This window comes from Lissotriton vulgaris, chromosome 3_1, assembly GCF_964263255.1.
Source record: "Lissotriton vulgaris chromosome 3_1, aLisVul1.2, whole genome shotgun sequence".
Taxonomy (NCBI): domain Eukaryota; kingdom Metazoa; phylum Chordata; class Amphibia; order Caudata; family Salamandridae; genus Lissotriton; species Lissotriton vulgaris.
The window spans coordinates 1,466,718,288-1,466,744,209 of record NC_141689.1 but is presented as its reverse complement, the minus strand read 5'-3'; positions in this window follow the sequence as shown (position 1 = coordinate 1,466,744,209).

The following is a 25,922-nucleotide window of genomic DNA, read 5'->3' as shown; positions in this document are numbered from 1 at the left end:
TTATTTCACTTGCCTTTTACTGATTCGAAAACAGTGGCTATTATTCAAAACTTTACCAATCTAGGTACTACTACCATGTTTTGTTTTAAAAACCTTTATTGTGAAAATGTCAGTATACAAATACGGGCCTATAACCACGTGGGCCGGCCACGAGCAAACTGGAATCGTATATGATGAGGGGACATTTACACTGTAGAAGAACGTAACGGGCGGGCCATTAGGTTGCAAGAACTAAGGTGTCTAACAGTTGCGGAATCGGTGGGCGTAAATTTTATAATTAAAGTACGACAGGGCCAGTTACAATAAAATTATCTAGATATACATTTGCGGGCAAGTACCATGGGTGACGTAAATTCAAACTTTCAATAGTACAGTAATCAATAACACATCAGAACTTAATATCAATAGGGATGTCCAAATGTTCAATCAGTACTCGTCCCCGCCCGCCATGTGCTTCAAAACTGCATACGTATCTCGTGATATCAAGGCTGGGCAACCAGTACACAACAAGGAGTTGCGAGTCCCATTTATACTGGCGCCATTTTGGGCGAGGCCGGGCAGGTCCAGGATATAGTCAAAATGTCTCCACCAACCAGCGGTCGGACCAGAACCCCTTTCGGCAGCCAAAAAAGGTTCTGTTAAATGACAACAGAAGAGATAGGCAACAAGAACCATCAGTCAAAAGAGGGGAGGGCAAGTTCTTCCCTACCGGGTCACGTTGGGGCTCCACCGGAACTGATCGAATTGGTAGTCTACAGTGTTTCTGGATGTTTCAGACTGAAGCTGGCGTCAGCATGAGAGCACCACCATCTCGTGGCTCCGTCGTGGCCATTCCGCAAGCAATCATGGCAGCCGCTCCCCACCGGAAGCCTGCGGGAGTCGGGGGCCCCGGTGACTTTTGTAGAATCTTCAAGGCTGAGGGGACGCTTTCGGGAATGGGGCCCATGCCCTAGCAGGCAAGCGTCCGAGTTCCAAGGTGTCCCAGGCCCAAATCCGAAGAGCCGGCTGCCATTTTAAGAGTCCTGTGGCAGCCGCCTATCGCTGCACCGCAAGAGTGGGCGCAATTCAACTGGATGGTGGGCGAGACGCTGTAGCCGCAAGACACAATAGTATAATTGTCATGTTTTTCCATTCATTCAGAGGACTGTGGTGCTGGTTCCCAGGGTATGTATTGTTTGGGTCCTTGGATTGTGTTCAAGAGTCACATCACTTCTTTCAGCTCAATCACATCATGCATGTGCTGAGGTCAGGTGGGATACAGACTCTGGAATCGTACGAGAGGCCCAAATGCATACTATTAGGAAAGTCAGGAAAACAAATATTAACTTCAAAAGAAAATGGTTTTACTGTATACCACTTATCTCTACTCTAAACCCCTTTAGTCATTATTACTTTCTCTGTGTTAGCATTAGAAAAAAAGCTTGGTTTAGTTTCTGCAATGCAGATGCGAAGCATGTGAGCTTTCAAGCAGCCATTTTAATAGCATCTGCGCAGGCACATGAAATTCCCTCCAAGCGACAGCTTGTCATACTGCGTAGATGCAGTTGGCGTATGAGCAATAAAGAGTTCCCGTTAGCGGCCATTTTAGAATTTCGCTCGAGTTACTTCAACATTTTACAGACTCCACCTTCTTTTGCTAATAATGTATCAAGCGCAAGTTGATTTTGTAAAACCATATACCTAATTGCAACCATTTCTATATTAATCATCAATAAACCTCCAGCAGTATCAGTCGATAGACGGTCAACTACTGTTGACAATTGACAGATTCTATGCGAATTCAGAATGACTCCCACCGAAGGTATCAATGCACCAAATATGTCACCTATTATTTCTGAAAAACTAGCTTTCTTTCTTTGTGTTAGTTCATTAGTGTTTTCATTGTTTCCAGTGATTCTTTTTACATGATATATCTTCGGAAATACTATTCCAAAGTAGCAACTCCCGTACCACCATGCAGGCAGCTACTAATAAGCATTATTCCCACACATGTAGTAAAGACCAGGAAATACTGGATCTGTTCCGCCTTTTAGTCCCCAACCTCCCAGAATTAGGAAGATATGTTCACAGTAACTGGAACCAATAAATACATTGTTATAGTCTCTCTTTAATCTATGGGGGTGGGTTTTCCCTGTCTTTACAAAGTCTAGGGACATGGCAGAATGAGCTTTGCCAGCTGTATAAATTCCCTCTTTCTCAGCCCATGGTGGTATATGGATTTTCTGTTCAGTAGCTTTTCTTGGAAATCCTGTCTACTCTCTTCAATTAGATTCAAAAACACTTTCTCTTCTTCAAGTAATGAGCATGTTTGGTTATTCTTATGTGCCTTCACTATATCTATTGACTTTATTGCTAAGAAAAATTCACCCACAAGCTGTGCGTCTGGACTACTAAACACTGGATTCATATTCTTTCGAATAGGAATTTCTGAAAATACTACATCTATATTAGAATAATAATATTGAAGTTTTCCTGATCTATAAAATAAACTTGACAATATGCTACATGAAATACCATATGTTAAAGGCAAATGATGATATTTGACACCTTCTAGTATTGAAGCTGGTAATTTCATACAAACATAACAATCACTAATCTCCATTGTATCTACATACTGAAACAACAACTTTGTGAATATATTTAAAGATGTGTTATTATCTGTTAATGTGTGATGTAAATCTATGCCATCTGTTGCTTCTAATTCTACTCTATCTTCTTTCATTGTAGCTGTCTTTTTATTAGTGTCTGTGTCAATATTCTTGTCTGTTATCATGAGGTAAGGAACTGCTATTGTTAGAAATACCCATACTAGGATCACTAATAAAATACTACATATTCAAGCCCTACTGCATTTGTTTATACAACTTCATTTTGGTCTTTCAGCAACTCTCTCTTTTATCATTTTGACCAAGATTCCTCTTCTTTTCTTTTCTTTATTTATGAATCAGAATTGTTAGTACTTCAAGGAGGGATTCACTTTCCCTTTGTCAACAGTTCTGCATTTACTTATTCATATGTCTCTTCATTTAAATCTAGATTCTCAAATTCTTCTAGAATCACATAGGTCCATTCAGGACATTTGAACTTATTGTTCAAGACTCTTAGTCTCAGACTTCTTTGAATATTTTTCAAAATTGACTGCTCGGGCTGACTTGTAACTTCACTCACTTGTTCAGGATTCTCACTTGTTTTCCTCAAATGGTATTTTAACCTTTTGACTCCACCTGGCCAGTTCTCACCTTTCCCGACCCTCTTAACTTGCACTGCACTTTCACCTTCTTTGTCTTTTTCAAGAGCTCTCCTATTCTCGTTATGTTGTGGCACAATCTGTTCTTCCCCTTCTTCAGGTACACTCTCTACCTGTCCTTGCTCAGGTCTTGTTATTGTGTCTTCATCTGCCTGAACTCGTTCTTCTTCTATCTGTTCCTGACAGGTCTTCTCTCATACTGTTCTTCTTCCACCCAAACTTGTTCTTCTTTTCCTAACTGGTCCTGTTCAGGACTTACTACAATTGGTCCTTCTGCTGCCTGAACATGTTCTTCTATACCTGTCTGTCCCTTCTCAGGTCTTTTGGTTGATCTGCTTACCTGAGTATGTTCTCCTTTCCCTGTCTGGTACTGCTCAGGGTCTCTAGTTGCTCTGTTCCCTTCTTCCTGAGTGTGTTCTTCTGTGCCTATCTGGTCCTCACTCTTTTCTTGTCTTTCTAATCTCGTTCTGCCTCTTGTTTGAGTAATCACTTCAGGTGTGTCAACCACTAGTAGCCAGTCGTCCTGACTCGTGCTCAGTTGTTCTTTGTCAGCCACTTCAGAATCTGTTTTTCTGGATTCTTCGACTGCACAACCCTCAGCAGCCTCAACTGTTTCAGTCAGTTGTAGTCTTCTTTCAGCAGGGGCTGGTACCTATTTTGTGTGACTGGTATGGATCTAATTGGGCAAACCTGCACACTTCACTTCTGTAGTAGTGACAAGTATGACTTGCTGTGGATCATCCCGGCTGGGTGCTAGGCCCAACTCTCTGGTGTGCTTCTTTACTACCACCCAGACTCCAGGATTCAAATCATGTGCTTGATCCAGCTGCCTGGCCACTGTGTGTTCTCCAACCTCGTGAGAGACAGAACTCACTAGGTGAGCTAATCCTTTGCAATGGTCTAATACCAGATCATCAGATATATTCAGCAATTTATGTCCTGGTATAAACATTTGTCTCATTGCTCTTCCCAAGAGAATCTCATGGGGACTCAGTCCTGTGTTTCTGTCAGGAATACTTCTGAGTCCCATCAGTACACGAGGCAATGCATCTGGCCGACTCAGTGATGTGGATGCACACACTTTTGTCAGTCTTAACTTGATTGTGCAGTTCAATTGCTCCACCACTCCAGAAGCCTCTGGGTGGTATGCACAGTGCAGTTTCTGTTAAATTTTAAATGCTTCACAGATTAATCAAATTATTTCATTATTAAAATGAGATCCTCTATCTGATTCCAAAGGTACTGGAAAACCAAAGCGCAGAATTAAATACCTTAACAATAACTTGGTAACTGTTATACTTTCATTTCTCCTAGTGGGGTATGTCTCTTCCCATTGTGAAAACAAACACACTATGATAAGGACTTACTTCATTCCCCTGCAGGTGGTAACTGTATAAAGTCAACCTGTAATCTAATTAATGGTCCTTCTGCCTTCACGATTTTTTCCCAACGGACCACTGTTGTCCTGCCTGGGTTTATTTGTTGACAAACTAAGCATCACTAGCAAAGACTCTCTGCGACTACCCTAAACCTTGGATGAGCCAATCTTGTCTAAATAGTTTGATAATGGGGTCACTGCCTACATGAGAGTCTCCATTGTACATTCTTGCCTATTGTGGGAGCAAGCAGTCTGGCATGACTGATCTGCCATCAGGATATACCCACACGTCATCTTCTGTCCTCCTTTCACAGCCTGATTTTATCCAGTTTTCCTTTTCACTTACTTCCACCTCATCCTGTAATTGTCTCACCTTGTCCAATGTTTCGAAAGCTGAGAATAGCAGAAGTTGACGGCTGATTCAACATGTTTCACCATTTTTGTTTAGTGCCATATTATTTCTTGCACAGTATTGAGCAATCTGGTCAGCGTATCAATTACCAGCCGCTACATAGTCATTTCCTAACTGATGAGCAGTACATTTGACCACTACCATTTCTTTTGGCAATTGTATTGCTTCCAATATTTCATTTACAAATTTCCCATTTCGGAAGGGAGATCCTGAAGAAGTCAGAAATACCCTCTGCATCCAAAGCTGGCCAAAGTCATGCACAACCCCATAAACATATTGGCTATTAGTAAATATGGTCCCCTTCCAATTTTTCCCAATTTTGCACGCTTTTATTAAAGCTATCAATTTGGCTACTCGTGCAGACTTGACTTCCGGTAAACAGGATGTTTCAATGACCCTAGATATTTTGCACACAGCATATGCTGCGCTTAATCCTCCTCCTTCAAGTCTTAAACAAGAGCCATCGACAAATAATTAATGGTCGGGCTCTTTCAAAGGCTCTTCCGGAGGCTGTTCCTGAATGTCAGGACGGGGCTTAGCACACATTTCACTCACTTCCAAGCAATCATGCTCTACCTCATCCCTCACTTCTTCACAACGTGAATCTGGTAATAAGGTAGCTGGATTCACGATTGTGCACCTGATTACTGTCACATTCCCTGCTCCCAGAATTATTCTTTCATACTAAGTCATTCGACTACGGTAAGATGCTGTGTTTGAGTTCTAGTTAACAGTATATCAATTGAGTGTGGAACATAGACATTGACTGGATGTACCATCACAATTGACTCACTTTTCTCCAGACTCATACAAGTAGCAGCTACTGCTTTTAAGCAGCCAGGTAATGCTGAAGCCACAGGATCCAAAGTAGCAGAAAAATATGCGACTGTACTTCGACTTAATCTGTGTCTCTGGGTTAGGACTGAAAGCACACAACCTTCTCTCTCACAACAGAACAGTGCAAATTATTTCATATAATCAGCCATACCTAGAGCAGGGGAGATCCTGAAGAAGTCAGAAATACCCTCTGCATCCAAAGCTGTCCCAAGTCATGCACAACCCCTTAACCATATTGGCTATTAGTAAACATGGTCCCCTTCCAATACCTTAGTAAGTATCCATACAGTCGAGCAAACTCCCTGTCACTCGCATTGCACTCCTTTAGTGACCCATTCAGCACCATGTACAAATCCATTCACTGTGCGAAAACCCAACCACTTATAAATTCACACAGGCACTCTCCTTGCAGTACTCTAATCATTCAGACAGTACCCAAGTACTCATGCAGTGATCCAGGCCTTAGCACATGGACTGCTACAAACCTCTCAGTAATATGCATGCAGTCCTCTAACCACCTACACACTTGTCTTTCACACCTTAAATTCCCCAGTCAGCATCCATACACTGCAGCAAACACCCTGTCACTCCCCTTGCACTCCACTCAGGTGACTCTGACAACTCCCATGCTTCTAGAGGTTCTCATGGTCACTCCAGAAGGGAGATGACTAGCCCTCAGAGAAGGGAACATGAGGCCAAAATGAGAGAGGCTGAATTGGGGATCCAGAGACAAGAGTTAGAGGTTGCCCTGGCCCAAGAGAAACTTGCTAGAGCAAGACAGCCTAGAGAGAGTGGGGTACTAGAACCCACTGGTGGCAGCAATATCCACAAGGATAAAGACAGGTCTTTTGATAACAGAAACCTGAGTAAGATTGTGCCTCCCTACAAAGCTGGGGATGATATCCACAAATGGATAACTGCAATGGGGAGAGCCTGCAGAGTACAGCAGATCCCTCAGGAGCAGTGGGCAGCAATCTCGTGGATCTCCTTTGAAGGTAGAGGCCGAGACAGACTCCTCACAGTTAGTGATGGGGATTCTAGAAACTACCTGGTCCTGAAGAGTGCTCTGATTGATGGGTTAGGCTTAACCACTGAACAGAGAATGTTCAGAGATACCCAGAAGACACAGACTCAGGACTGGTCTGAATTTGTTGAGTGTGCCACTAAGGCTCTGGAGGGATGGTTGCTGGGAAGCAAGGTTACAGACTATGAAGGATTGTATAATTGGCTGATGAGAGAACAAATTTTAAATAGTTGTCAGAACCAGCAGTTGCATCAACATTTGGTTGACTCAGATTTGACCTCTCCCCAAGAATTGGGAAAGAGGGCAGATCAATGGGTTAGAACCAGAGTTAAGCAAAAGAACCAGAACCAGAACCAGGGTGGTGACCAGAAGAAAACAGACCAGAAGGGTGGGGGGCAGAAAGCTAAAGACCAGAAGTCTTCAACAGGGCCCCAAACTGATACAGAGGGTGGGTCCCAAACTTCCAAGAAAAAGAAGAAAGAAGGTCAGAGGAAACCCTGGAGTAAAACTTGTAAAAACACCTCTCACTGGACAAGTGAGTGTAAAAAGGGTGGAGCCCCCAGCACTGCAGCCCCTAAGGCACCTGCACCCACTAGTACAGCTAGCAGCGCTGGTCCACAAACCAAGGGGGTAGTGGGTATCACCTTGGGAACTGAAGGAGATTCTGACCTAGTCAGAACCCTTACACAGGCTGTTCTGATTTGTGAAGGGGACATAGATTTGACCCCTGACATAAGTCCCAGTAACCTGGGCAAATACAGACAGACACCTCTGATTAATAACAAAGTGGCTCAAGCTTACAGGGACACATGTGCCAGTGTCACAATGGTGACACCTAACTTTGTGGACCCTGGACAATACATGCCATGTGATAATTACCTGGTGACCAATGCCAGCAATGTCACTACTACACATAGTGTGGCACTTGTTAACTTTTCCTGGGTAGGGGTAACTGGCCTAAAAAGAGTTGTGGTTAGTGCTGATCGCCCAGTTGAATGTTTGTTGGGCAATGACCTGGAGAACTCTCTATGGTCAGAAGTTGAGTACAGGACTCATGCAGAGATGTTAGGGATATCATCACATGTCCTTGCTGTGACCAGGTCACAGGCCAAAAAGTGCCTCTCTGAACCTCAGGTCTTGGATCCTGGAACAATGGACCAATCACCTTCCAAGAAGAAGAACAGGAGGGTTAAGGCTGTGCCTTCCCAACTGCCTACAAGTGAGAATCAAGCTTCACAGGAAGCTGGTCTTCAGACCCCTGAAGGAACTGTCTCTGAAGAACTTGAACCTGATCAGGTTGAGTTTCTGGGGACAGGGGGACCTTCTAGGGCAGACTTGGGGCAGGCTCAGTTAACCTGTCCTTCTCTTGACCCCTCCGACAGCAGGCTGCTGCTGAGGCTGCTGGGAATGCTCAAGGTGCCCATAAAGTTTATTGGGATGAAGGACTCCTTTACACAGAGGGTAGAGACCCCAAGCCTGGTACAACCAGGAGGTTGGTTATACCTAATTTAGGGGTTTCCTTCTCACCTTGGCCCTTGATATTCCTTTAGCAGGACACTTAGGCCAGAATAAGACCTGGGACAGGCTTGTCCCTCACTTTCACTGGCCTCACATGCCTTAAGACACCAAGGAGTTTTGTCGCTCCTGTGAAACCTGCCAAGCCAGTGGTAAAGCAGGTGGAACCACAAAGGCCCCCCTGATACCACTACCTGTGGTGGGGGTTCCCTTTGAAAGAGTGGGGATTGATATTGTAGGTCCAATGGATCTCCCTACAGCATCTGGGCACAGATTCATACTGGTGGTGGTGGACCATGCCACCAGGTACCCAGAGGCAATTCCACTTAGGGCCACAACAGCTCCTGTTGTGTCCAGGGCCTTACTTGGAGTTTTTTCCAGAATGGGGATTCCTAAGGAGGTAATATCTGACAGAGTTGCCAACTTCATGTCAGGATATTTGACAGCTATGTGGAAGGAATGTGGTGTCAACTACAAGTTCACCACTCTTTACCCTCCACAATGTAATGGGCGTGTTGAAAGATTTAACAAAACCCTAAAGGGTATGATCAAAGGATTACCTGAAAAGCTCAGGCGGAGATGGGACATCCTTCTACCCTGCCTTTTGTTTGCTTACAGAGAGGTCCCTCAAAAGGGGGTTGGCTTCAGCCCCTTTGAATTGTTATTTGGACACCCTGTAAGAGGACCCCTATGTCTGGTGAAGGAAGGATGGGAGTTACCTCTCAAAAAGCCTAAGCAAGACATAGTGGACTATGTACTTGGTCTCCGCTCCAGGATGGCAGAGTACATGGAAAAGGCATCCAAAAACCTTGAGGCTAGCCAAGAATTACAGAAAGCTTGGCATGACCAAAAGGCTGTCTTGGTTGAGTTTCAGCCAGGACAGAAGGTATGGGTGTTGGAGCCAGTGGCCCCAGCAGCACTCCAGGACAAATGGTCTGGAGCCCATACAATTCTGGAAAAGAAGGGAGAGGTTACCTACTTGGTGGACCTAGGAACTCCCAGGAGCCCCCACAGGGTGCTCCATGTCAACAGACTAAAGGCATATGTCAGCAGGGCAGACATGGGCTTGCTCATGGCTACAGATGAGGGACAGGAGGAAGAGAGTGACCCTCTCCCAGACCTGCTCACTCAGAACCCTGAGGATGGCTCAGTTGATGGTATGGTCTTAGATGGCAGCCTCACTGAACATCAGAAAAATGACTGTAGACAAGTTCTGCAGGCATACAGGCATATGTTCTCATTGACACCCAGTCAGACTAACTGGTGTACCCATGTGGTGGACACTGGTGACAGTCTTCCTGTAAAGAGCAAGATTTACAGGCAACCTGATCATGTCAGGGACTGTATAAAGACTGAGGTACAAAAGATGCTGGAATTAGGTGTCATTGAGCCTTCAGAGAGCCCCTGGGCTAGCCCAGTGGTTCTGGTCCCCAAACCTCACACCAAAGATGGCAAGAGAGAGATGAGGTTCTGTGTGGATTACAGAGGACTCAATGCTGTCACCAGGACAGATGCACACCCTATTCCAAGGGCAGATGAGCTCATTGACAAGTTGGCTTCTGCCAAATATTTGAGCACATTTGACTTGACAGCTGGCTACTGGCAAATCAGGTTAGCTGAGGAGTCTAAAGCCAAGACAGCATTTTCTACCCCTAGTGGGCATTATCAATTTGTGGTGATGCCCTTTGGTTTGCAAAAATGCACCTGCCACCTTCCAAAGGTTGGTGAATCAAGTCCTCACTGGGTTGGATGACTTTTGCGCAGCATATCTGGATGATATTGCTGTCTTTAGCTCCACCTGGGAGGATCACCTGATCCACCTGAAGGAAGTGCTTGAGGCTCTGCAGAAGGCAGGCCTCACTATCAAGGCAACAAAGTGCCAGATAGGGCAGGTCAAGGTTGTATACCTGGGCCACCTTGTAGGTGGAGGCCAATTCAACATCTGGAGAGTAAGATCCAGACCATAAGGGACTGGTCCCCTCCAACTACCCAGACTCAGGTCAGAGCTTTCTTGGGCCTGACTGGGTACTACAGGAAGTTTGTTAAGAACTATGGGTCCATTGTGACTCCTCTTAATGATCTGACATCTAAGAAGATGCCCAAAAAGGTTCAGTGGACAGAAATCTGTCAAAAGGCATTTGATGACCTGAAGAAGGCCATGTGCTCTGCACCTATCCTGAAGAGTCCTGACTACTCAAGAGAGTTCATTGTCCAAACAGATGCTTCTGAGTTGGGAGTGGGGGCAGTGCTTTCACAGCTTAATGTAGATGGCCAGGACCAGCCCATTGCTTTTATTAGCAGAAGGCTGACCCCCAGAGAGAAACGTTGGTCAGCTATTGAGAGGGAGGCCTTTGCTGTGGTGTGGGCCCTGAAGAAGTTGAGACCATACTTATTTGGCACTCACTTCAAGATTCAGACCGACCATAAGCCCCTCTTATGGCTTAATCAGATGAAGGGTGAAAACCCCAGACTACTCAGGTGGTCCATTTCCCTACAGGGGATGGACTTTACAGTGGAGCACCGCCCAGGGCCTGACCATGGCAACGCTGATGGTCTCTCCAGGTACTTCCACTTAGAACATTAAGACACAACTGGTCAAGGTTAGTCTAATGTCCCTGCGTTTGGGGGGGGGGGGGGGGTTGTGTAGGAGAGTAGGGTCTGCTATCCTATGGTCACCCCAAATTTTTGCTTTTTGCTTCACTGGTTTATGACTTAATGTGGCTGTGGGCCTGCTAATCAGACCCACAGCCTGCTGTTCTCTCTCTAAATTACTGCCAATGCACTTTAGGTGCATTACGAATTGGATACTGGTTCACCTTGTTGGCCCCTGTAACAGTGTACCCTAGGTACCCAGGGCATAGGTGCATCCAAGGCCTACCAGGGGCTGCAGCATGTATTGTGCCACCCCTGGCCTGGCCTCCATGATCACTCAGCTGGGGTACATTGGTGCAATCACCTCTTACTTAGGTATAGTATCCCTATATCTAACCTTAAACTGGACACATATGTTCCTATCAGCCACTCCTATGGAAGGCCTCATCAATCCTGGAGGCAGAGTGCTTGGAAATATGTGAGATGGTACTCTAGCATGAGCTTAGCCTGTCTGCAGCTGTCGGGAACCGCTCCCTAAGCTGTTCCGGGATATTGCCATACCATATACTCTTAAGTGCATTATAATCCTCGCGGTTATTTGCTAACTTTGGTTTGGCTTTGTCAAAACATGTCGAGTAAGGTGTCATACGAATTGGAATACTATCCCCTCAACAGTTCTGTCGACAGGGATAGCATTCCACCCTTCTAGAGGGACACGACATGTGTGTAGCCTTAACCCCGGTTAAAGTTAACCAGAGCCTCAGCATCACAAAATGGATGCTGCCACCACAGACACAAGTCTGACCTCCTGCTGCTGGGAGTCCTTTCAGCGAGGGAGGCTTGGACAAAGGGTTTCCTGCCTTGGGAGGTGCGAGCACCACCCCAGACTGGGTTTTGTGTATTGGGTAGGACAGGGCTGAATAGATTGAGACATGCCCGGGGCACACAAGGTGTCCCCGTGCATAAGCCAGTCCAAACCGGTCATGGGACTTTCCAGACCCAGGCCTGGCGAGGAGCTGGACAAAGGAAAAGGGGTGTAACCGCCCCCTTCCTGGTCCCACCCAGAGGAGGGACCTAGTAGGTGATCCACCCCTCAGATTGGGAATAAGAGTGGGAGCAGTGCCATTGCACAGCAGATCATCCTGAATCAACTTTACACGAAGAAGAAGACTGGACTTCGACATTCTGCTGAACAGAAGACTGAAGAGAATCTCCCTTGTGGCCTAGGAGTGGCCACCCTGTGAACACAGGCACCAACCAGCGAATCGATGTCTGCTTTGCCGCCGCCTCCCGTCGGAGCCCGAGCCCAGAGTCTGACAAGACCCAGACTCCCAGACTTCTCACAGCCCGATCCACAGTCCCTGCAAAGAAGGGACCCGTGGAGGCACCGAGAGACATGGGACCGGACTTCTTGGAAGACACCCGAAGAGCTGACAGCGCAGCACCAGAGGCATCCTCGACGTTGTGCTTTGGGGACTGAGAACCCCCACCACCGAGCAGCCCTTGCACTGAAGATCAGCCCCCCAGCATCTCTACGATCTGCGTGGGGTACTAATCCATTCACTGCGCCAAAACCCAACCACTTATAAATTCATACAGGCACATTTCTTCCAGTACTCTAATCATTGAGTCAGTACCCAAATACTCATGCAGTGATCCAGGCCCTAGCACATGGACTGCTACATACCTCTGTCCAATATGCATGCAGTCTTCTAACCAACTACACACGTATCTTTTACACCTTCAAATCCCCAGTCAGTGTCCATACAATCCAGCAAACACCCTGTCACTCCCCTTGCACTCCTATAGTGACCCATTCAGCACCATGTACTAATCCATTCACTGCGCCAAAACCCAACCACTTATAAATTCACACAGGCATTTTCCTTGCAGTATTCTAATCATTGAGTTAGTACAAAAGAACTCAAGCAGTGATCCAGGCCTTAGCACATGGACTTCCACAAACCTCTATCCAATATGCATGCAGTCCTCTAACCACCTACACACTTGTAATTTAGACCTTCAATACCCCAGTCAGTATCCATACACTCCAGCAAACACCCTGTCACTCCCCTTGCACTCCTTTAGTGACCCATTCAGCACCATGTACTAATCTATTCACTGCGCCGAAACCCAACCACTTATAAGTTCACACAGGCACTCTCCTTGCAGTACTCTAATCATTCAGTCACTACACAAGTACTCATGCAGTGATCCAGGCCTTAGCACATGGACGGCTATAAACCTCTGTCCAATATGAATGCAGTCCTCTAACCACCTAAACACTCATCTTTTACACCTTCAATTCCCTAGTCAGTATGGATACACTTCAGCAATCACCCTGTCACTCCCCTTGCACTTCTATAGTGGCCCATTCAGCATCATGTACTGATCCATTCACTCCGCCAAAACCCAACCACTTACAAATTCATACAGGCATTTTCCTTGCAGTACTCTTATCATTGAGTCAGTACCCGAATACTCATGCAGTGATCCAGGCCTTAGCACATGGACTGCTACAAACCTCTGTCCAATATGCATGCAGTCCTCTAACCACCTACACACTTATCTTTTACATCTTCAATTCCCCAGTCAGTGTCCATACACTCCAGCAAACACCCTGTCACTACCCTTGCACTCCTACACTGAACCATACAGCACCATGTACTAATCCATTCACTGCGCCAAAACCCAACCACTCATACATTCACCCAGGCATTTTCCTTGCAGTACTCTAATCATTGAGTTAGTACCCAAGTACTCATGCAGTAATCCAGGCCTTAGCACATGGACTACTACAAACCTCTCTCCAATATGAATGCAGTCCTCTATCCACCTACACACTTATCTTTCACACCTTTAATTCCCCAGGCAGTATCCATACATTCCATCAAACACCCTGTCACTCCCCTTGCACTTCTCTAGTTACCCATTCAGTACCATGTACTAATCCATTCACTGTGCCAAAACCCAACCACTTATACATTCACCCATGCATTTTCCTTGCAGTACGCTAATCATTGAGTTAGTACCCAAGTACTCATGCAGTGATCCAGGCTTTAGCACATGGACTGCTACAAACCTCTGTCCAATATGAATGCAGTCCTCTAACCACCTACACCCTTATCTTTCACACCTTCAATTCTCCAGTCGGTATCAATACACTCCACCAAACACCATGTCACTCCCATTGTACTTCTCTACTGACCCATTCAGTACCATGTACTAATCCATTCACTGTGCCAAAACCCAACCACTTATAAATTCACCCAGGCATTTTCCTTGCAGTACGCTAATCATTGAGTTAGTACCCAAGTACTCATGCAGAGATCCAGGCTTTAGCACATGGACTGCTACAAACCTCTGTCCAATATGAATGCAGTCGTCTAACCACCTACACACTTATCTTTTACACCTTCAATTCCATAGTCAATGTCCATACACTCCAGCAAACACCCTGTCACTCCCCTTGCACTCCTCTAGTAACACATTCAGCACCATGTACTAATCCATTCACTTCGCCGAAACCCAACCATTTATAAATTCACACATGCACTCTCCTTGCAGTACTCTAATCATTCAATCACTACCCAAGTACTCATGCAGTGATCCAGGCCTTAGCACATGGACTGCTAAGCAAGGGGCACTCGGCAAGGGTGTCCATTGTCACCCTTGCTGTTTGCCCTTTCTTTGGAACCATTCTTCACCGGTTACGACCTTGCCGTTGGCCCTTAACGTTAGGATGTACAATTTCAAGTCAAATGTTTTGTAGGATGTTAGTTCGGCTAGGAGAACCTTTGTATTAGAGATCTGTTAAGGTTAGCCAAACATCGTAATGTGGAAATGAAATTGTACATAATATGAAACTGTTATTTTAATGTTTTGATTTTGTTTCATATTTTAATAAATACGGCCGGGAGGGTCACTCCCTCCCGCCTTCCAAAAGTTCAGAACCGTTTCCGGTTTCCCATCCTTGGGGATTGTGTTGAGAGGGGGTGGCGGTTATCTCAGCCATATGGAAAGGGGCGACCATTCGGTCCCCCCGAACGTATGGTGGAGTACCACGATCCCCCCGGGAAGCCATCTTGGGCGGGGGGCGAGTCTCGGCTGGTATGCCCGAAGCGGCGTAGCCGGGGCGCGCCTTTTTCGCGCCCTGGAGTGGGTTGTCCTAGACACTGACGCGGACGGCCACGCCCTCGGAGGCAGGCGGGGGCGGGTTTACGCCCGCCCTGAAGACGGATAAAAGGAGCAACAAGCCAAGGAAGCATCCTCTTGTTCCTGTGCTCTGAAGCTGCACCTCCCCGCTGCACGTGAGCTCGAGACGGAACGAAGAGCCAATTTTGACCCACCCACCAGCCCCTGAGGACAGCTAGTTGTTTTGAATAAAGTTTTAATGTGGTAACTCTATTTCTTGCAGGTTGTGATGAGTGTCATGATAATTTGTATATGCAATAAAGAATGGTCATTTTTAGTATGTTTTTCAAATAAAGTAATTCTGCACTAGTGTTGATCAGTAAGCATGCTTGTAATAAGTTATGATTGTGTTGTAATTTAGTAATTTAGGTAGAATTTGTCGTATTTATTTTGGTCGGGCGGTAAGGTCATGATCGGTGAGCAGTAATTGGAAGATCCCTATGGGGGGGCGTCACCCATTACGGATGGGAGCGCTCGGGGGAGGTGGCCATTGGCCCCTCAACGGGGAGGCGGTCCCTTCTAAGGATGGGCCGCCGGAAGGAAAGGAAAGGTGGTCAAGGCCCCTTCCTGGATAGGAGGGGCTACGGGCCCTCCTGGGGAATTTCCCGGGGCCAGGACATCTGCGACGGCAGATGGGTAAGTTGTGTGGGGTTCGGGAGGGGGTTTACGCTACCTTTTAGACACCTCACACGAGTCCTCGGACGACCGTTAAATGGCGTCGAGTTCATTGGGGCCCCCGTCAAGTCAAAGGGAAATTGGTAGATGCACTTGAGGTACGCCTCTGTGCGGTCGCTCCCCTCACAAGTGAGGGGGGTATTCCTGGTTTAGGGATCTGACACCGGTTACGACCTTGCCGTTGGCCCTTAACGTTAGGATGTACAATTTCAAGTCAAATGTTTTGTAGGATGTTAGTTCGGCTAGGAGAACCTTTGTATTAGAGATCTGTTAAGGTTAGCCAAACATCGTAATGTGGAAATTAAATTGTACATAATATGAAACTGTTATTTTAATGTTTTGATTTTGTTTCATATTTTAATAAATACGGCCGGGAGGGTCACTCCCTCCCGCCTTCCAAAAGTTCAGAACCGTTTCCGGTTTCCCATCCTTGGGGATTGTGTTGAGAGGGGGTGGCGGGTATCTCAGCCATATATTCCTATTTCGAGAAAAAGGGCGTTTCTTCGTCCCATGAGGGAGCCTTTAAGCAAAAGAGGCTCGGCCTGCTGTCTTAGTCGCTGATAGGCCTGAATATCGGATTCTTATCAATCACTTTATGTTGCAGGAGTGGAAAACACAACAGCCCTTGACCATTTATCTTTACAGCATTCCTTCGTATGATACCTATTAACCGTCATGTAATCGGGCTGCTTTATTTCACTTGCCTTTTACTGATTCGAAAACAGTGGCTATTATTCAAAACTTTACCAATCTAGGTACTACTACCATGTTTTGTTTTAAAAACCTTTATTGTGAAAATGTCAGTATACAAATACGGGCCTATAACCACGTGGGCCGGCCACGAGCAAACTGGAATCGTATATGATGAGGGGACATTTACACTGTAGAAGAACGTAACGGGCGGGCCATTAGGTTGCAAGAACTAAGGTGTCTAACAGTTGCGGAATCGGTGGGCGTAAATTTTATAATTAAAGTACGACAGGGCCAGTTACAATAAAATTATCTAGATATACATTTGCGGGCAAGTACCATGGGTGACGTAAATTCAAACTTTCAATAGTACAGTAATCAATAACACATCAGAACTTAATATCAATAGGGATGTCCAAATGTTCAATCAGTACTCGTCCCCGCCCGCCATGTGCTTCAAAACTGCATACGTATCTCGTGATATCAAGGCTGGGCAACCAGTACACAACAAGGAGTTGCGAGTCCCATTTATACTGGCGCCATTTTGGGCGAGGCCGGGCAGGTCCAGGATATAGTCAAAATGTCTCCACCAACCAGCGGTCGGACCAGAACCCCTTTCGGCAGCCAAAAAAGGTTCTGTTAAATGACAACAGAAGAGATAGGCAACAAGAACCATCAGTCAAAAGAGGGGAGGGCAAGTTCTTCCCTACCGGGTCACGTTGGGGCTCCACCGGAACTGATCGAATTGGTAGTCTACAGTGTTTCTGGATGTTTCAGACTGAAGCTGGCGTCAGCATGAGAGCACCACCATCTCGTGGCTCCGTCGTGGCCATTCCGCAAGCAATCATGGCAGCCGCTCCCCACCGGAAGCCTGCGGGAGTCGGGGGCCCCGGTGACTTTTGTAGAATCTTCAAGGCTGAGGGGACGCTTTCGGGAATGGGGCCCATGCCCTAGCAGGCAAGCGTCCGAGTTCCAAGGTGTCCCAGGCCCAAATCCGAAGAGCCGGCTGCCATTTTAAGAGTCCTGTGGCAGCCGCCTATCGCTGCACCGCAAGAGTGGGCGCAATTCAACTGGATGGTGGGCGAGACGCTGTAGCCGCAAGACACAATAGTATAATTGTCATGTTTTTCCATTCATTCAGAGGACTGTGGTGCTGGTTCCCAGGGTATGTATTGTTTGGGTCCTTGGATTGTGTTCAAGAGTCACATCACTTCTTTCAGCTCAATCACATCATGCATGTGCTGAGGTCAGGTGGGATACAGACTCTGGAATCGTACGAGAGGCCCAAATGCATACTATTAGGAAAGTCAGGAAAACAAATATTAACTTCAAAAGAAAATGGTTTTACTGTATACCACTTATCTCTACTCTAAACCCCTTTAGTCATTATTACTTTCTCTGTGTTAGCATTAGAAAAAAAGCTTGGTTTAGTTTCTGCAATGCAGATGCGAAGCATGTGAGCTTTCAAGCAGCCATTTTAATAGCATCTGCGCAGGCACATGAAATTCCCTCCAAGCGACAGCTTGTCATACTGCGTAGATGCAGTTGGCGTATGAGCAATAAAGAGTTCCCGTTAGCGGCCATTTTAGAATTTCGCTCGAGTTACTTCAACATTTTACAGACTCCACCTTCTTTTGCTAATAATGTATCAAGCGCAAGTTGATTTTGTAAAACCATATACCTAATTGCAACCATTTCTATATTAATCATCAATAAACCTCCAGCAGTATCAGTCGATAGACGGTCAACTACTGTTGACAATTGACAGATTCTATGCGAATTCAGAATGACTCCCACCGAAGGTATCAATGCACCAAATATGTCACCTATTATTTCTGAAAAACTAGCTTTCTTTCTTTGTGTTAGTTCATTAGTGTTTTCATTGTTTCCAGTGATTCTTTTTACATGATATATCTTCGGAAATACTATTCCAAAGTAGCAACTCCCGTACCACCATGCAGGCAGCTACTAATAAGCATTATTCCCACACATGTAGTAAAGACCAGGAAATACTGGATCTGTTCCGCCTTTTAGTCCCCAACCTCCCAGAATTAGGAAGATATGTTCACAGTAACTGGAACCAATAAATACATTGTTATAGTCTCTCTTTAATCTATGGGGGTGGGTTTTCCCTGTCTTTACAAAGTCTAGGGACATGGCAGAATGAGCTTTGCCAGCTGTATAAATTCCCTCTTTCTCAGCCCATGGTGGTATATGGATTTTCTGTTCAGTAGCTTTTCTTGGAAATCCTGTCTACTCTCTTCAATTAGATTCAAAAACACTTTCTCTTCTTCAAGTAATGAGCATGTTTGGTTATTCTTATGTGCCTTCACTATATCTATTGACTTTATTGCTAAGAAAAATTCACCCACAAGCTGTGCGTCTGGACTACTAAACACTGGATTCATATTCTTTCGAATAGGAATTTCTGAAAATACTACATCTATATTAGAATAATAATATTGAAGTTTTCCTGATCTATAAAATAAACTTGACAATATGCTACATGAAATACCATATGTTAAAGGCAAATGATGATATTTGACACCTTCTAGTATTGAAGCTGGTAATTTCATACAAACATAACAATCACTAATCTCCATTGTATCTACATACTGAAACAACAACTTTGTGAATATATTTAAAGATGTGTTATTATCTGTTAATGTGTGATGTAAATCTATGCCATCTGTTGCTTCTAATTCTACTCTATCTTCTTTCATTGTAGCTGTCTTTTTATTAGTGTCTGTGTCAATATTCTTGTCTGTTATCATGAGGTAAGGAACTGCTATTGTTAGAAATACCCATACTAGGATCACTAATAAAATACTACATATTCAAGCCCTACTGCATTTGTTTATACAACTTCATTTTGGTCTTTCAGCAACTCTCTCTTTTATCATTTTGACCAAGATTCCTCTTCTTTTCTTTTCTTTATTTATGAATCAGAATTGTTAGTACTTCAAGGAGGGATTCACTTTCCCTTTGTCAACAGTTCTGCATTTACTTATTCATATGTCTCTTCATTTAAATCTAGATTCTCAAATTCTTCTAGAATCACATAGGTCCATTCAGGACATTTGAACTTATTGTTCAAGACTCTTAGTCTCAGACTTCTTTGAATATTTTTCAAAATTGACTGCTCGGGCTGACTTGTAACTTCACTCACTTGTTCAGGATTCTCACTTGTTTTCCTCAAATGGTATTTTAACCTTTTGACTCCACCTGGCCAGTTCTCACCTTTCCCGACCCTCTTAACTTGCACTGCACTTTCACCTTCTTTGTCTTTTTCAAGAGCTCTCCTATTCTCGTTATGTTGTGGCACAATCTGTTCTTCCCCTTCTTCAGGTACACTCTCTACCTGTCCTTGCTCAGGTCTTGTTATTGTGTCTTCATCTGCCTGAACTCGTTCTTCTTCTATCTGTTCCTGACAGGTCTTCTCTCATACTGTTCTTCTTCCACCCAAACTTGTTCTTCTTTTCCTAACTGGTCCTGTTCAGGACTTACTACAATTGGTCCTTCTGCTGCCTGAACATGTTCTTCTATACCTGTCTGTCCCTTCTCAGGTCTTTTGGTTGATCTGCTTACCTGAGTATGTTCTCCTTTCCCTGTCTGGTACTGCTCAGGGTCTCTAGTTGCTCTGTTCCCTTCTTCCTGAGTGTGTTCTTCTGTGCCTATCTGGTCCTCACTCTTTTCTTGTCTTTCTAATCTCGTTCTGCCTCTTGTTTGAGTAATCACTTCAGGTGTGTCAACCACTAGTAGCCAGTCGTCCTGACTCGTGCTCAGTTGTTCTTTGTCAGCCACTTCAGAATCTGTTTTTCTGGATTCTTCGACTGCACAACCCTCAGCAGCCTCAACTGTTTCAGTCAGTTGTAGTCTTCTTTCAGCAGGGGCTGGTACCTATTTTGTGTGACTGGTATGGATCTAATTGGGCAAACCTGCACACTTCACTTCTGTAGTAGTGACAAGTATGACTTGCTGTGGATCATCCCGGCTGGGTGCTAGGCCCAACTCTCTGGTGTGCTTCTTTACTACCACCCAGACTCCAGGATTCAAATCATGTGCTTGATCCAGCTGCCTGGCCACTGTGTGTTCTCCAACCTCGTGAGAGACAGAACTCACTAGGTGAGCTAATCCTTTGCAATGGTCTAATACCAGATCATCAGATATATTCAGCAATTTATGTCCTGGTATAAACATTTGTCTCATTGCTCTTCCCAAGAGAATCTCATGGGGACTCAGTCCTGTGTTTCTGTCAGGAATACTTCTGAGTCCCATCAGTACACGAGGCAATGCATCTGGCCGACTCAGTGATGTGGATGCACACACTTTTGTCAGTCTTAACTTGATTGTGCAGTTCAATTGCTCCACCACTCCAGAAGCCTCTGGGTGGTATGCACAGTGCAGTTTCTGTTAAATTTTAAATGCTTCACAGATTAATCAAATTATTTCATTATTAAAATGAGATCCTCTATCTGATTCCAAAGGTACTGGAAAACCAAAGCGCAGAATTAAATACCTTAACAATAACTTGGTAACTGTTATACTTTCATTTCTCCTAGTGGGGTATGTCTCTTCCCATTGTGAAAACAAACACACTATGATAAGGACTTACTTCATTCCCCTGCAGGTGGTAACTGTATAAAGTCAACCTGTAATCTAATTAATGGTCCTTCTGCCTTCACGATTTTTTCCCAACGGACCACTGTTGTCCTGCCTGGGTTTATTTGTTGACAAACTAAGCATCACTAGCAAAGACTCTCTGCGACTACCCTAAACCTTGGATGAGCCAATCTTGTCTAAATAGTTTGATAATGGGGTCACTGCCTACATGAGAGTCTCCATTGTACATTCTTGCCTATTGTGGGAGCAAGCAGTCTGGCATGACTGATCTGCCATCAGGATATACCCACACGTCATCTTCTGTCCTCCTTTCACAGCCTGATTTTATCCAGTTTTCCTTTTCACTTACTTCCACCTCATCCTGTAATTGTCTCACCTTGTCCAATGTTTCGAAAGCTGAGAATAGCAGAAGTTGACGGCTGATTCAACATGTTTCACCATTTTTGTTTAGTGCCATATTATTTCTTGCACAGTATTGAGCAATCTGGTCAGCGTATCAATTACCAGCCGCTACATAGTCATTTCCTAACTGATGAGCAGTACATTTGACCACTACCATTTCTTTTGGCAATTGTATTGCTTCCAATATTTCATTTACAAATTTCCCATTTCGGAAGGGAGATCCTGAAGAAGTCAGAAATACCCTCTGCATCCAAAGCTGGCCAAAGTCATGCACAACCCCATAAACATATTGGCTATTAGTAAATATGGTCCCCTTCCAATTTTTCCCAATTTTGCACGCTTTTATTAAAGCTATCAATTTGGCTACTCGTGCAGACTTGACTTCCGGTAAACAGGATGTTTCAATGACCCTAGATATTTTGCACACAGCATATGCTGCGCTTAATCCTCCTCCTTCAAGTCTTAAACAAGAGCCATCGACAAATAATTAATGGTCGGGCTCTTTCAAAGGCTCTTCCGGAGGCTGTTCCTGAATGTCAGGACGGGGCTTAGCACACATTTCACTCACTTCCAAGCAATCATGCTCTACCTCATCCCTCACTTCTTCACAACGTGAATCTGGTAATAAGGTAGCTGGATTCACGATTGTGCACCTGATTACTGTCACATTCCCTGCTCCCAGAATTATTCTTTCATACTAAGTCATTCGACTACGGTAAGATGCTGTGTTTGAGTTCTAGTTAACAGTATATCAATTGAGTGTGGAACATAGACATTGACTGGATGTACCATCACAATTGACTCACTTTTCTCCAGACTCATACAAGTAGCAGCTACTGCTTTTAAGCAGCCAGGTAATGCTGAAGCCACAGGATCCAAAGTAGCAGAAAAATATGCGACTGTACTTCGACTTAATCTGTGTCTCTGGGTTAGGACTGAAAGCACACAACCTTCTCTCTCACAACAGAACAGTGCAAATTATTTCATATAATCAGCCATACCTAGAGCAGGGGAGATCCTGAAGAAGTCAGAAATACCCTCTGCATCCAAAGCTGTCCCAAGTCATGCACAACCCCTTAACCATATTGGCTATTAGTAAACATGGTCCCCTTCCAATACCTTAGTAAGTATCCATACAGTCGAGCAAACTCCCTGTCACTCGCATTGCACTCCTTTAGTGACCCATTCAGCACCATGTACAAATCCATTCACTGTGCGAAAACCCAACCACTTATAAATTCACACAGGCACTCTCCTTGCAGTACTCTAATCATTCAGACAGTACCCAAGTACTCATGCAGTGATCCAGGCCTTAGCACATGGACTGCTACAAACCTCTCAGTAATATGCATGCAGTCCTCTAACCACCTACACACTTGTCTTTCACACCTTAAATTCCCCAGTCAGCATCCATACACTGCAGCAAACACCCTGTCACTCCCCTTGCACTCCACTCAGGTGACTCTGACAACTCCCATGCTTCTAGAGGTTCTCATGGTCACTCCAGAAGGGAGATGACTAGCCCTCAGAGAAGGGAACATGAGGCCAAAATGAGAGAGGCTGAATTGGGGATCCAGAGACAAGAGTTAGAGGTTGCCCTGGCCCAAGAGAATCTTGCTAGAGCAAGACAGCCTAGAGAGAGTGGGGTACTAGAACCCACTGGTGGCAGCAATATCCACAAGGATAAAGACAGGTCTTTTGATAACAGAAACCTGAGTAAGATTGTGCCTCCCTACAAAGCTGGGGATGATATCCACAAATGGATAACTGCAATGGGGAGAGCCTGCAGAGTACAGCAGATCCCTCAGGAGCAGTGGGCAGCAATCTCGTGGATCTCCTTTGAAGGTAGAGGCCGAGACAGACTCCTCACAGTTAGTGATGGGGATTCTAGAAACTACCTGGTCCTGAAGAGTGCTCTGATTGATGGGTTAGGCTTAACCACTGAACAGAGAATGTTCAGAGATACCCAGAAGACACAGACTCAGGACTGGTCTGAATTTGTTGAGTGTGCCACTAAGGCTCTGGAGGGATGGTTGCTGGGAAGCAAGGTTACAGACTATGAAGGATTGTATAATTGGCTGATGAGAGAACAAATTTTAAATAGTTGTCAGAACCAGCAGTTGCATCAACATTTGGTTGACTCAGATTTGACCTCTCCCCAAGAATTGGGAAAGAGGGCAGATCAATGGGTTAGAACCAGAGTTAAGCAAAAGAACCAGAACCAGAACCAGGGTGGTGACCAGAAGAAAACAGACCAGAAGGGTGGGGGGCAGAAAGCTAAAGACCAGAAGTCTTCAACAGGGCCCCAAACTGATACAGAGGGTGGGTCCCAAACTTCCAAGAAAAAGAAGAAAGAAGGTCAGAGGAAACCCTGGAGTAAAACTTGTAAAAACACCTCTCACTGGACAAGTGAGTGTAAAAAGGGTGGAGCCCCCAGCACTGCAGCCCCTAAGGCACCTGCACCCACTAGTACAGCTAGCAGCGCTGGTCCACAAACCAAGGGGGTAGTGGGTATCACCTTGGGAACTGAAGGAGATTCTGACCTAGTCAGAACCCTTACACAGGCTGTTCTGATTTGTGAAGGGGACATAGATTTGACCCCTGACATAAGTCCCAGTAACCTGGGCAAATACAGACAGACACCTCTGATTAATAACAAAGTGGCTCAAGCTTACAGGGACACATGTGCCAGTGTCACAATGGTGACACCTAACTTTGTGGACCCTGGACAATACATGCCATGTGATAATTACCTGGTGACCAATGCCAGCAATGTCACTACTACACATAGTGTGGCACTTGTTAACTTTTCCTGGGTAGGGGTAACTGGCCTAAAAAGAGTTGTGGTTAGTGCTGATCGCCCAGTTGAATGTTTGTTGGGCAATGACCTGGAGAACTCTCTATGGTCAGAAGTTGAGTACAGGACTCATGCAGAGATGTTAGGGATATCATCACATGTCCTTGCTGTGACCAGGTCACAGGCCAAAAAGTGCCTCTCTGAACCTCAGGTCTTGGATCCTGGAACAATGGACCAATCACCTTCCAAGAAGAAGAACAGGAGGGTTAAGGCTGTGCCTTCCCAACTGCCTACAAGTGAGAATCAAGCTTCACAGGAAGCTGGTCTTCAGACCCCTGAAGGAACTGTCTCTGAAGAACTTGAACCTGATCAGGTTGAGTTTCTGGGGACAGGGGGACCTTCTAGGGCAGACTTGGGGCAGGCTCAGTTAACCTGTCCTTCTCTTGACCCCTCCGACAGCAGGCTGCTGCTGAGGCTGCTGGGAATGCTCAAGGTGCCCATAAAGTTTATTGGGATGAAGGACTCCTTTACACAGAGGGTAGAGACCCCAAGCCTGGTACAACCAGGAGGTTGGTTATACCTAATTTAGGGGTTTCCTTCTCACCTTGGCCCTTGATATTCCTTTAGCAGGACACTTAGGCCAGAATAAGACCTGGGACAGGCTTGTCCCTCACTTTCACTGGCCTCACATGCCTTAAGACACCAAGGAGTTTTGTCGCTCCTGTGAAACCTGCCAAGCCAGTGGTAAAGCAGGTGGAACCACAAAGGCCCCCCTGATACCACTACCTGTGGTGGGGGTTCCCTTTGAAAGAGTGGGGATTGATATTGTAGGTCCAATGGATCTCCCTACAGCATCTGGGCACAGATTCATACTGGTGGTGGTGGACCATGCCACCAGGTACCCAGAGGCAATTCCACTTAGGGCCACAACAGCTCCTGTTGTGTCCAGGGCCTTACTTGGAGTTTTTTCCAGAATGGGGATTCCTAAGGAGGTAATATCTGACAGAGTTGCCAACTTCATGTCAGGATATTTGACAGCTATGTGGAAGGAATGTGGTGTCAACTACAAGTTCACCACTCTTTACCCTCCACAATGTAATGGGCGTGTTGAAAGATTTAACAAAACCCTAAAGGGTATGATCAAAGGATTACCTGAAAAGCTCAGGCGGAGATGGGACATCCTTCTACCCTGCCTTTTGTTTGCTTACAGAGAGGTCCCTCAAAAGGGGGTTGGCTTCAGCCCCTTTGAATTGTTATTTGGACACCCTGTAAGAGGACCCCTATGTCTGGTGAAGGAAGGATGGGAGTTACCTCTCAAAAAGCCTAAGCAAGACATAGTGGACTATGTACTTGGTCTCCGCTCCAGGATGGCAGAGTACATGGAAAAGGCATCCAAAAACCTTGAGGCTAGCCAAGAATTACAGAAAGCTTGGCATGACCAAAAGGCTGTCTTGGTTGAGTTTCAGCCAGGACAGAAGGTATGGGTGTTGGAGCCAGTGGCCCCAGCAGCACTCCAGGACAAATGGTCTGGAGCCC